The following is a 10,313-nucleotide window of genomic DNA, read 5'->3' as shown; positions in this document are numbered from 1 at the left end:
AGCTATCACTCCGTCCCCTCGCCAGCCCCTGACAACCAGGAACCCACTCTCTGAGTCTGTGGCTCTACCTGTTCCGGACGTATCCCCTCAGTGGAGTCGCACCCTGTGGGTCCTTCTGTGTCTGGCTTCTCTCGCTGAGCATTGTGTGCTCAGGGCGCATCCACGTGGCAGCGAGTGTCAGGGCTTCACCCCTCTGTGTGGCTGAGGGACGTCCCCGTGAGTGGAGGGACCTCTTATTACTAGTATGTTTATGAGCAGAAGGTTTTGACTTTGAAGTTCAGTCTATTAACTGTTTTCTTGCACCTTTTGTGTCCTATGGAAGAAATCCTTCTCTAACCCAAGGCACTAAGAGTTTCTTCTAAATTTTCTGCCTAGAAGTTTTGTAGTCAAGCTTTCCATTTTGTTGTTGTCCACTGTGGTGGAGTGTTTTCTGTGGTGTGAGGCTGGGGGGTCACCCTCTGTCACCACGTTGTCGCCACCGATCCCCACGCGGCCACATGTGATGTGAGTTTCTGCTTAGAGCCACCTGGTCTGATAGCGGTTGTTGATTCACTCACAGCGGGGCTGTAACCCTCGCCTAAAGGAAGCTCATCTAACACACGCACTGTCCCCGTGAGCACGTCACCGCCCTCCTGCACTTGGGACACCGGCCAACACTTCAGCTCTATGCTCGGAGCCGTGTTGAGCAGAGAAAGCACCCCGAAAACACAAAAATGCACACATCGGGGCATTCAGCAGACCGTGAGAAGGACGCTTGTTTGCAGTTGGGGCTGGAACCGGAAGTTGGGGGTCGAGTGACCCAGGAGTGAGGAGGCGGCGTCTGCCCTGCTCCCTGGGGCCTGGGAAGGGCATGCCGGGGTCACTGGGCTCGTGTGGACCCACACCTGCCGGGCCTGGGTTCCAGCCGCACTGCGTCAGGCGCCGTGTATTCAGGAAGGATTTCAGGCACGAAAGAGGAGCAAAGAGTGCCTGCCAACGGCCGCCATCCGGATGCGCCGTGTCCGCGCCTTTGCCTCCTGGGCGCGGGGCTTTGGCTGGGGAGTGTTGGCTCCGTGGGTGGGGAGGGGGCGCGGTGACCCACAGGATGGCTGGCTCTCTGCCTCACTGTGTCCGGGCAGATCTGGGGTCCAGGGTGGGGCCCTCCTGCAGCTCCACAGCCCGCCTTGCAGGCCGAGTTCGCCACGTTCTGCGGGACACACGTGGAGCGGGACGTCGTGGGGGCGCCTTCGCAGATGCTGGAGAACTGGGTGTGGGAGGTGGAGCCGCTGCTCAGGATGTCCCAGCACTACCGCACGGGCAGCGCCGTCCCCCAGGAGCTGCTGGACAAGCTCATCAAGTCCCGGCAGGCCAACCCAGGTGCGGCCGGGCCGAGGGAAGGGAAGGGGGCTCCCGGACCACCTGGCTGGAAAGCGACGCCTGGACACAGAGCCAGCGCCCGGCCCCGCCTCCTTCCTCCTGCACGGGGGCTGGGGGGCGACGGGAGGCTGACGGGCGTGGCATCCGCCTTCACCACCTCCCTCCTCTCTGGGCTGAGCCCTGCGGCCCCGCGGGTTCCCAGTGGGCCCAGCCCCCCCGGGGCCCGTCCTTTCAGGTCCTCCCAGCTGCCTGACACCCCTCTGCCCCCAACATGGACCCCAGAGCCCTCAGCTCTTCCCACTCCTGGTCCAGCGGATGGGGTCCCTGCGGCGCCCTGGACAGGCGGACGATGGGCAGCCCGGCCCCTCCCGGGAGGCAGCCTCGTGGGGTGGGGAGGGGGGCGGGCACGGCGAGCCACCCATGGTCGAGCGCGTCACCTCGGTGGGGGGGCGTGGGCGCCGGCGCTACACGCATCCTGATGGCCAGGATCAGACCCAGCTCTGCCAGCAACTGGCTGGGTGCCCGGAGGCCGGTCACTGGACCCCATTGTCGCTGTTCACCCTCTGCAACGTGCGTGACCCGAGGACCCCCTCACAGGTGGTCGTGAGCGCTGACCGAGTCGGTTTGTGTGGAGGACAGAGAACAGTGAGGCCAGCTGATGAGGAAAGAGCTTGTCGCTCGTGGTTCTGGGCAGGGGCCCGCCTCGTCACCTAGGGCCTCCCGGGAGCACAATGGTTGGGCAGGAAGGAGGGGAGGGGTGGCTGGGGACTGGAGCCTGAGGTGTGGGTCCCCGGGAGGGAGCAGGCTCAGGATCGGCTAGAATGACCGGGGCTCCGGGCCTCTCCGGGGTGATGAGGGCAGGGGGACTGTTTATGAGCAGAAGGTTTTGACTTTGAAGTTCTGTCTATTAACTGTTTTCTTGCACCTTTTGTGTCCTATGGAAGAAATCCTTCTCTAACCCAAGGCACTAAGAGTTTCTTCTAAATTTTCTGCCTAGAAGTTTTGTAGTCAAGCTTTCCATTTTGTTGTTGTCCACTGTGGTGGAGTGTTTTCTGTGGTGTGAGGCTGGGGGGTCACCCTCTGTCACCACGTTGTCGCCACCGATCCCCACGCGGCCACATGTGATGTGAGTTTCTGCTTAGAGCCACCTGGTCTGATAGCGGTTGTTGATTCACTCACAGCGGGGCTGTAACCCTCGCCTAAAGGAAGCTCATCTAACACACGCACTGTCCCCGTGAGCACGTCACCGCCCTCCTGCACTTGGGACACCGGCCAACACTTCAGCTCTATGCTCGGAGCCGTGTTGAGCAGAGAAAGCACCCCGAAAACACAAAAATGCACACATCGGGGCATTCAGCAGACCGTGAGAAGGACGCTTGTTTGCAGTTGGGGCTGGAACCGGAAGCCCGGAGCCCCGGGGTCATTCTAGCCGATCCTGAGCCTGCTCCTTCCCGGGGACGCACACCTCAGGCTCCAGTCCCCAGCCACCCCTCCCCTCATTCCTGCCTAACCCTCGTGCTCCTGGCAGGCCCTAGGTGACGAGGCGTGCCCCTGCCCAGAACCACGAGTGACAAGCTCTTTCCTCATCAGCTGGCCTCACTGTTCTCTGTCCTCCACACAAACCGACTCGGTCAGCGCTCACGACCACCTCTGAGGGGATCCTCGGGTCACGCACGTTACAGATGGTGGACAGGGACAATGGGGTCCAGTGACCGGCCTCCGGGCACCCAGCCATTTGGAGACAGAGCTGGGTCTGATCCCGGCCATCAGGATGCGTGTAGTTATGGTGCCCACGCCCCCCACCGAGGTGACACCCTTGACCATGGGTGGCTTGCAGTACCCGCTCCCCTCCCCACCCCACGGGGCTGCCTCCCGGGAGGGGCCGGGCTGCCCATCTCCCACCTGTCCAGGGTGTCGCAGGGACCCCGTCCTGCTGGACCATGGGTGGGAAGAGTTGAGGACTCTGGGGTCCACGCTGGGGGCAGAGGGGTGTCAGGCAGCTGGGAGGACCTGAAGGGACAGGCCCCGGGTGCGGGGGTGGGCCCACTGGGAAGCCGCACGGCCGCAGGGCTCAGCCAAGAGAGGAGGGAGGGGGTGAAGGAGGACATCACGCTCTTCAGCCTCTCGTCGCCCCCCAGCCTCCGTGCCCAGTGGGAGCCACGCTGCGAAGTACAGGAGAAACGGGTCGGGTCTTGGCCCCCAGTCCTGGCACACAGCTCCTAAAGTCACAGGAAGGGTTGCATCTTACAGCCCCACTGCCTGCCCACCTCCTGGGGGGAGAGAGGGCCAGGGGTGGCAACGTGAATCAGTTGCCCATGGCCACCGAGGTAATCGTGCTCATGGAACAAAATCTCTTGGTAAACACGGGGTTCAGAGAGCTGCGGAGTGGGCGCCTGCAGGGGGCCTGGAAGCCCCGCGCTCCGCCCCACACCTCCCCACCTCCTCCTTCCACCTGGCTGTTCCTTTATAATAGCCCGGTGCTCTAGTCCGTGGACTGGGTGCCTGTGTGCTGGGGGCCACGCCAGCCAACGAACGGAACTCGGGCTGGGGGCATGGGAACTCCTGACATGCGTGACCCGAGGACCCCCTCAGAGGTGGTCGTGAGCGCTGACCGAGTCGGTTTGTGTGGAGGACAGAGAACAGTGAGGCCAGCTGATGAGGAAAGAGCTTGTCACTCGTGGTTCTGGGCAGGGGCACGCCTCGTCACCTAGGGCCTGCCAGGAGCACGAGGGTTAGGCAGGAATGAGGGGAGGGGTGGCTGGGGACTGGAGCCTGAGGTGTGGGTCCCCGGGAGGGAGCAGGCTCAGGATCGGCTAGAATGACCGGGGCTCCGGGCCTCTCCGGGGTGATGAGGGCAGGGGGACGGTGGCCCCGAGTGTGGGAGCCCCGTACAGAAGGGGCTGGGGCGCAGCCCTGCGCTGGCTGGTTTGCGTCAGAAAGCGACAGACGCGGTTAACGCGGGTACCAGGCCCGACCCAGGGCTCAGCGACAGTTCTTGTTACTCAACACACACCCTGTCCCGATTCGGCCGGTGCTGTGCCTCGTGGTGGAGGAAACCGGACTCGGAGGACTGCGGGACTCCGGCCTCCAGGGTGGGGCCCGGGCGCGGGGGCCCCGAAGTCCTCCGGAGCGGCAGCCACGTGGAGCTTCGAGGCTGGGGGAGGTGAGGGTGTGCACCGTGGGGCCGCGCAGACTGCCTTGACGCCTGAGAAGCACTGGCCCGAGGGACCACGGGGACGCCCGTGGAGGGGGGCGCCCAGGAGAGGCGGCCCGCTGGCGCGGGGCGGGGTCCTGAGCGCGGCCACGCCCTCCCAGGGCGCCCTGTGCTCCTGCCCAGTCGTGGCCGCCAGGGCCGTGAGGCCGCAGGGAGGCCAGTGCCCGGCACGGCGCCTGCTGCCCGCAGAGGCCCGGCGTCCCTCGGGCTGCTTCTGAGCCAGGCGTGCCCGACGAGCCCCTGCTCCTGGCAGAGCCAGCGGGCGCCATCCCCCAGCGCCCCTCCTGTCCTCTGACAGGCACTTCTGCTCAGCCCGGGAGCGGGGCCGGGCGCGCTGAGTCCTGCGCTGGGCAGTGGGCGCAGCCTGGGCAGGTCCTCGAGGCGCCCCGCCTGCTGCTGGCCCGGCAGGGGCCCCGGGGAACCGGTGCCTTCCTCTGCGCCCCACGTCCCTCCCTCCCCCAGGCTGGTCCATTTCTACCCGTTTCTGCAAACCAGATAGACCCTGAAGGGACAGGAACTTAGCTCCGTTGAAACGGCTGAAGCTTAGGCTGTCACCTTGGGGTAACTCCTGAGGAGGGTCCTAACAGTTAGGACCCGAGGCCCTTGCTCTCCCATCTCCCTCCTCTCATCCGCCTCCTCTCCCTGAACCCCCCTCCGCGGCCCCGCCCCCCGATGCACAGCCGTCTTCGTCCTTCAGAAAATCAAGAGCATCAAGAAGAAGCTGAGTTTCCTGTGCACCGACTTCAACAAGAACCTGAACGAGGACACGACCTTCCTGCCATTCACGCGCGAGGAGCTGGGTGCCTGCGGGCCCCGCGGGGTGGTGGAGAGGCGTCCGTGTTTCCCTGACTCCCGGGAGGGCCTTCTTCTCCTGAGGCGCTCAGAGTGTTTGGGTCCCAAGGTTCTGGATCCTTCCTAGTGGAAGGTGGCGGTCTGTCTACCGAGATTCTGCCCCGAAGGGAGTTGTCCCTCGAGACCCCGCCCCCCTGCTCTCTGTGATGTTTCTTTAATCTCACAGGGTCCTCCCCCACCTGACCCAGCGTGGGGTCTGGAAGGGCTGGGGCCTGGGCGGCTTTTTCAGCTTCTGCCCTCTTCCCTGAATGCTTTATTTTGAAAACTGCACACCGGTAGGGAAGTGGCAAGAATAGTACCAGGGAGACCCCGTGTGCTCCCCGGGCTCGGCCTCCCTACGTGGATGCCGTGTGTGCTGTTCCCGCGCCAGGGCCTCTGGACGCATCGCCAGGAGCAAGGGCGCCTCCTGAGTCCCCGGGTGCAGGCCCCCCTCGGGAAGCAGAGCGTGGAGCCGTCCCCCAGAGGTCCCGATGGCGGTCTTTTAAAATTATTTATTTATTTATTTATTGGGGGCTGCGTTGGGTCTTCGTTGCTGCACGCGGGCTTTCTCTAGTTGCAGCGAGCGGGGGCTCCTCTTCATTGCGGGCACATGCTTCTCATTGCGGTGGCTTCTTTTGTTTCGGAGCACGGGCTCTAGGCCTCCGGGCTTCAGTAGTTGTGGCACGTGGGCTCAGTAGTTGTGACTTCCAGGATCTAGACCACAGGTTCAGTAGTTGTGGTGCACAGGCTTAGTTGCTCTGCAGCACGTGGGATCTGCCCAGACCAGGGCTTGAACCCCTGTCCCCTGCACTGGCAGGAGGATTCTTTTGTTTTGTTTTTTGTAACCAAAACATTAATCCCAAGGATTCTCATACAACATATTACAAATGACAGCATGAAAAAAATATCTTGCACAGTAACTCAAAGTTCAGCTCTACAATGGACCCTTAAACGGGCAAGACATTGGTATCTTGAATAGTCTCAAATTTCCAAATAATATTACAAAGAGTTATGTATTCATATACAGCAATCACAGAAGGAACTTATGACCTAAAGCAAAGGTAAACTAACTTTCTTGAAACTTCTTAGATTCTAAACCCACTAGACAACCTCTTGTCTGGTGTGAAGACTGGTGGAATTTTTAAACCTCTAACCTAGGGTAAAGGTGCAGCTTTCATTTTTACCTGCTGGCTTGTGTTCACAGCAGCTTTTTTTTTTTTTTTTTTTTTCCGGTACGCGGGCCTCTCGCTGTTGTGGCGTCTCCCGTCGCGGAGCACAGGCTCCGGACGCGCAGGCTCAGCGGCCACGGCTCACGGGCCCAGCCGCTCCGCGGCACGTGGGATCTTCCCGGACCGGGGCACGAACCCGCGTCCCCTGCATCGGCAGGCGGGCTCTCAACCACTGCGCCACCAGGGAAGCCCTACAGCAGCTTTTAAAGACTGCTTGCTTAACTACAGCTGCATACCGTATCCCAGCTACAGAAAGTCTTTTCAATAGTTGCCAGTTTTGTTTCCATCATATTAAACATCACACTTTAGGTGGGCAGGAGTTAGAGTTTTATTATCAGTCTAGGCAGGACTAAAAATTCAAAGCAAATTCAATTTTGCTTAAGGGAACATTGTAAAGTAACAATTCTTCATATTACAGGCCTCATATGATCCATTTCAAACCACAGAGAATGACACCTTTATGTGTCACTGTCCCGAGAGACAAACAAATGTGAACAGCTAAAACATTTTAAAAATGCACCAAGCTCAGGAAGTCTCAAACAAAACTTGAATTTTCTGTACATACGCCTGTCAGATGAAGTTATTTCCTGTACACCAGTCCTCTTGCAGAGTGGTCTTCTATTTCCTTTCATTTGACCCAGATCGGCTAGGAGACCTAGAAAAAGATTGGAACGGCTGGTGATTTCTCTCCCGAGACAGTGATCTCTCTCTTCTCCTATCTCTAGAAAGGGACCTGCTCTGGCTGCAGGAGAAGCTTCTCCGTCTTGGAGATCTGTGGCGAGGTGGAGGACTCCTCCTCCGATAATCATGTCGAGGGCGACGACCCCAAGAAGGAGGCGGCCACGATTTCGACTTCTCTTTTCCCCATTCGACAGGTCCACTCTTAATAGGCAGCCACATAATGTTCTCCCATCTAGTTCTCGGACAGCATCGGCTGCATCTGGGGGATCTTCAAATTCAACTAAAGCGAAGTCGGTAGGGTTTCTAGCAACCCACACACTTCAGAGTGGTCCATAATAGCCAAAAGCTCGTTCCAATTCAGGCTTGTTACCATCGTTTCCAAGATTCCCTACATAAACTTTACACTCCAACGGACAGGAATCACGATGCATTTTGAGATCTCGGGTTAGAAATGCAGAGGCTCAAATCCACACACCCTTGGCTGGGTCTTCCTGGTCCCCTCCCGCCTGGCACCCGCAGATGCTCTCTCACACCCGTTGTCCACGAAATGGCCTCCAGGCGGATTCTTAACCACTGCGCCACCAGGGAAGTCCCCCCTCCACCCCGCCATGGCAGTCTTTATGTTTCTGGCCCCATCTGGCTCGAGCCAGGCCTCAGGCATCGCGTTTAGTTCCTGTCTCTACAGGCCCCTTCCCAGTTGATCGGTTCCTCAGCCTTTTACAAACTTGCTTCCATCTTGCCCCCGTGGACAGTTTTGCAAACGGCAGGCCAGGTGGGCAGCGGCCTGTGAGCTGTGCCCGGGGTTCAGACGGGGCCGAGCGTCCTCACAGGTTCTGTGTAACAGGCTGTCGCATAAGATGTGACACCTTGTTTGCCTCTGGACGGCTAGATTTCGGGGACAGCCACGGATGCACGCTGACCCAGGCAGATGCTTCAGGTCCATCACGCCAACCTCTGCTGCCCTAACTTCTGGTGCCCAAGCCCCTGTCCCGGGCAGCAAGACCCACGTGGCTCCTGGGTTTCACGGGCCACAGGGTGATCCTGGGCCTCTGGAACCTGGCAGCTGAATCTGCTCACACAAGCTATCCTGTGGGGCTGCTTTTCCCCCTGTGTGTCCAGCCCGGGGCCCTGCTGTCTTCACCCGGCCTCCCGGGCAAGAGGGTGAACTCCAGCTCCCTGGAGCAGACATTCAGAGCCCCGGTGACCTGTCTCACGGAGCTGGGGCGGCAGCTGGACATGTGTGGCCAGCCTGGTGGTGTTTGGCCCCGTCTGCAGTTCCAGTTCCAGCTGAGCAAGAGCCCCTCTGTTTGTTTTCTCCTGGTTGTGTCAGGATCCCCGGTGTCATTTTACAGAAATGTAGATAGTGTGTTCTTTCTCTGATTTCTCCCTGCTTCCTCTCCTCCCCCTCCCTCCCTGTCTCTCCCTCGCTCCCTCCCTCCCTCCCTCCCAGAGAGGGAGAGACAGGGAGGGAGAGAGGGAGAGGGAGGGAGGGAGGGAGGTTTTATTATATCCTATAATATTGTTTATTATAGGATATTGAATATAGTTCCCTGTGCTATACAATAGGACCCTGTTGTATCTATTTTATATATAGTACTTTGTATCTGCTAATCCCAAACTCCTAATTTATCCCTCCCCTACCCCCTTTCCCCTTTGGTAACCATAAATTTGTGTTCTATATCTGTGAATCTGTTTTTGTTTCGTAAGTTCATTTGTATCAGTTTGGATTCCACATGTAAGTGATATCTTATGGTATTTCTCTTTCTCTTTCTTCACTTAGCATAATAATCTCTAGGTCCATCCATGCAGCTGCAAATCCTAATGACCTCATTTTAATTCAATCACTTCTTTAAAGACTCTATCTCCAAATACACTCACATTCGGAGGTACTGAGGGTTAGGGCTTCAACATATGAATTTCAGGGGGACACAGTTCAGGTCATAACACAACTCAAAAATCCATCAACAAATGGATGGACAAAAAACTGTGTTCCATCTCTACAATGGAGTACCACTAGCAATAAAGAGGAGCAAATGACACTGATGCACGGTGACATGGATGCATGTCACAGACACAAAAGAATAGATACCATATGATTCCATTGGTGTGAAATTCTCAAACAGGCGAAACTAATGCATAGTAACAGAAGTCAGAACTGTGACCATCTCTTTATGGGGATGGGACCCACTTGCGAGGGGTGCCAGGCAGGTGATGGGGATTTTCTCCATCTTGATCTGGGCAGTTGATGACAGACAGACAAATACACATGTAAAAAATCCAGCTACCCTTAAAAAAAAAGGGTCAGATCCTTTAAAAAACTCCAGCTGCACATATAAGATCTGTGCATTTTAATAATAAAATCTAGAGAGGAACAAAGCAAAGATCAGAGTCGCTCCATCCCAATTCTCTGCTTTATTTATTTTTTATTTATTTTTTTTTTGCGGTACGTGGGCCTCTCACCGCCGTGGCCTCTCCCGTTGCGGAGCACAGGCTCCGGACGCGCAGGCTCAGCGGCCATGGCTCACGGGCCCAGCCGCTCCGCGGCATGTGGGATCTTCCCGGACCGGGGCACGAACCCGTGTCCCCTGCATCGGCAGGCGGACTCTCAACCACTGCGCCACCAGGGAAGCCCCCAGTTCTGCTTTATTTTGATTGTAGCGGTTCTCGCTCTTTCAAATCCCCTTGTTCGTTGTGGAGTTTGCCTGCCTGCCTTGTTCTTGAGACAGGCAGGGGCGGCATTGGTCTGTCTTATTGCTACGTGCATGCCCAGCCCGGGAACCAGGACTGGAATAGTCAGCGGTAGATCAGTGGTTGTGTGACGATGTCTGTGTAAGTTTTTGAGTAGTAGTTGCAAACGATTGCATGTCAGTGTGGCCAAAGCCGACAGGCACATTACACATGTGCGTGACCATGGTCACCGTGATGATGATGAGGTGTTAGAACGGCTTCCTCATGACACAAAAAGAGGAAACAAGTGCTGACCATTCGTTTTGGCTGTCGTG

At 57.9% G+C, this 10,313-nt stretch overlaps 2 pseudogenes; both read right to left on the bottom strand.

Annotated features, from left to right (window-relative positions):
• LOC114487093 (CAP-Gly domain-containing linker protein 1-like) overlaps window positions 1–1,500 on the bottom strand; it is a 2,612-nt pseudogene extending 1,112 nt beyond the window's left edge.
• A 5,748-nt stretch (window positions 1,501–7,248) lies between these two features.
• LOC102989709 (serine/arginine-rich splicing factor 3-like) lies at window positions 7,249–7,742 on the bottom strand (annotated as a pseudogene).
• Between the last annotated feature and the right edge of the window lie 2,571 nt (window positions 7,743–10,313).

This window comes from Physeter macrocephalus, chromosome 2, assembly GCF_002837175.3.
Source record: "Physeter macrocephalus isolate SW-GA chromosome 2, ASM283717v5, whole genome shotgun sequence".
Lineage (NCBI taxonomy): Eukaryota > Metazoa > Chordata > Mammalia > Artiodactyla > Physeteridae > Physeter > Physeter macrocephalus.
The sequence above is the reverse complement of the archived record's forward strand: the minus strand, read 5'-3'. Positions and strand labels throughout refer to the sequence as shown.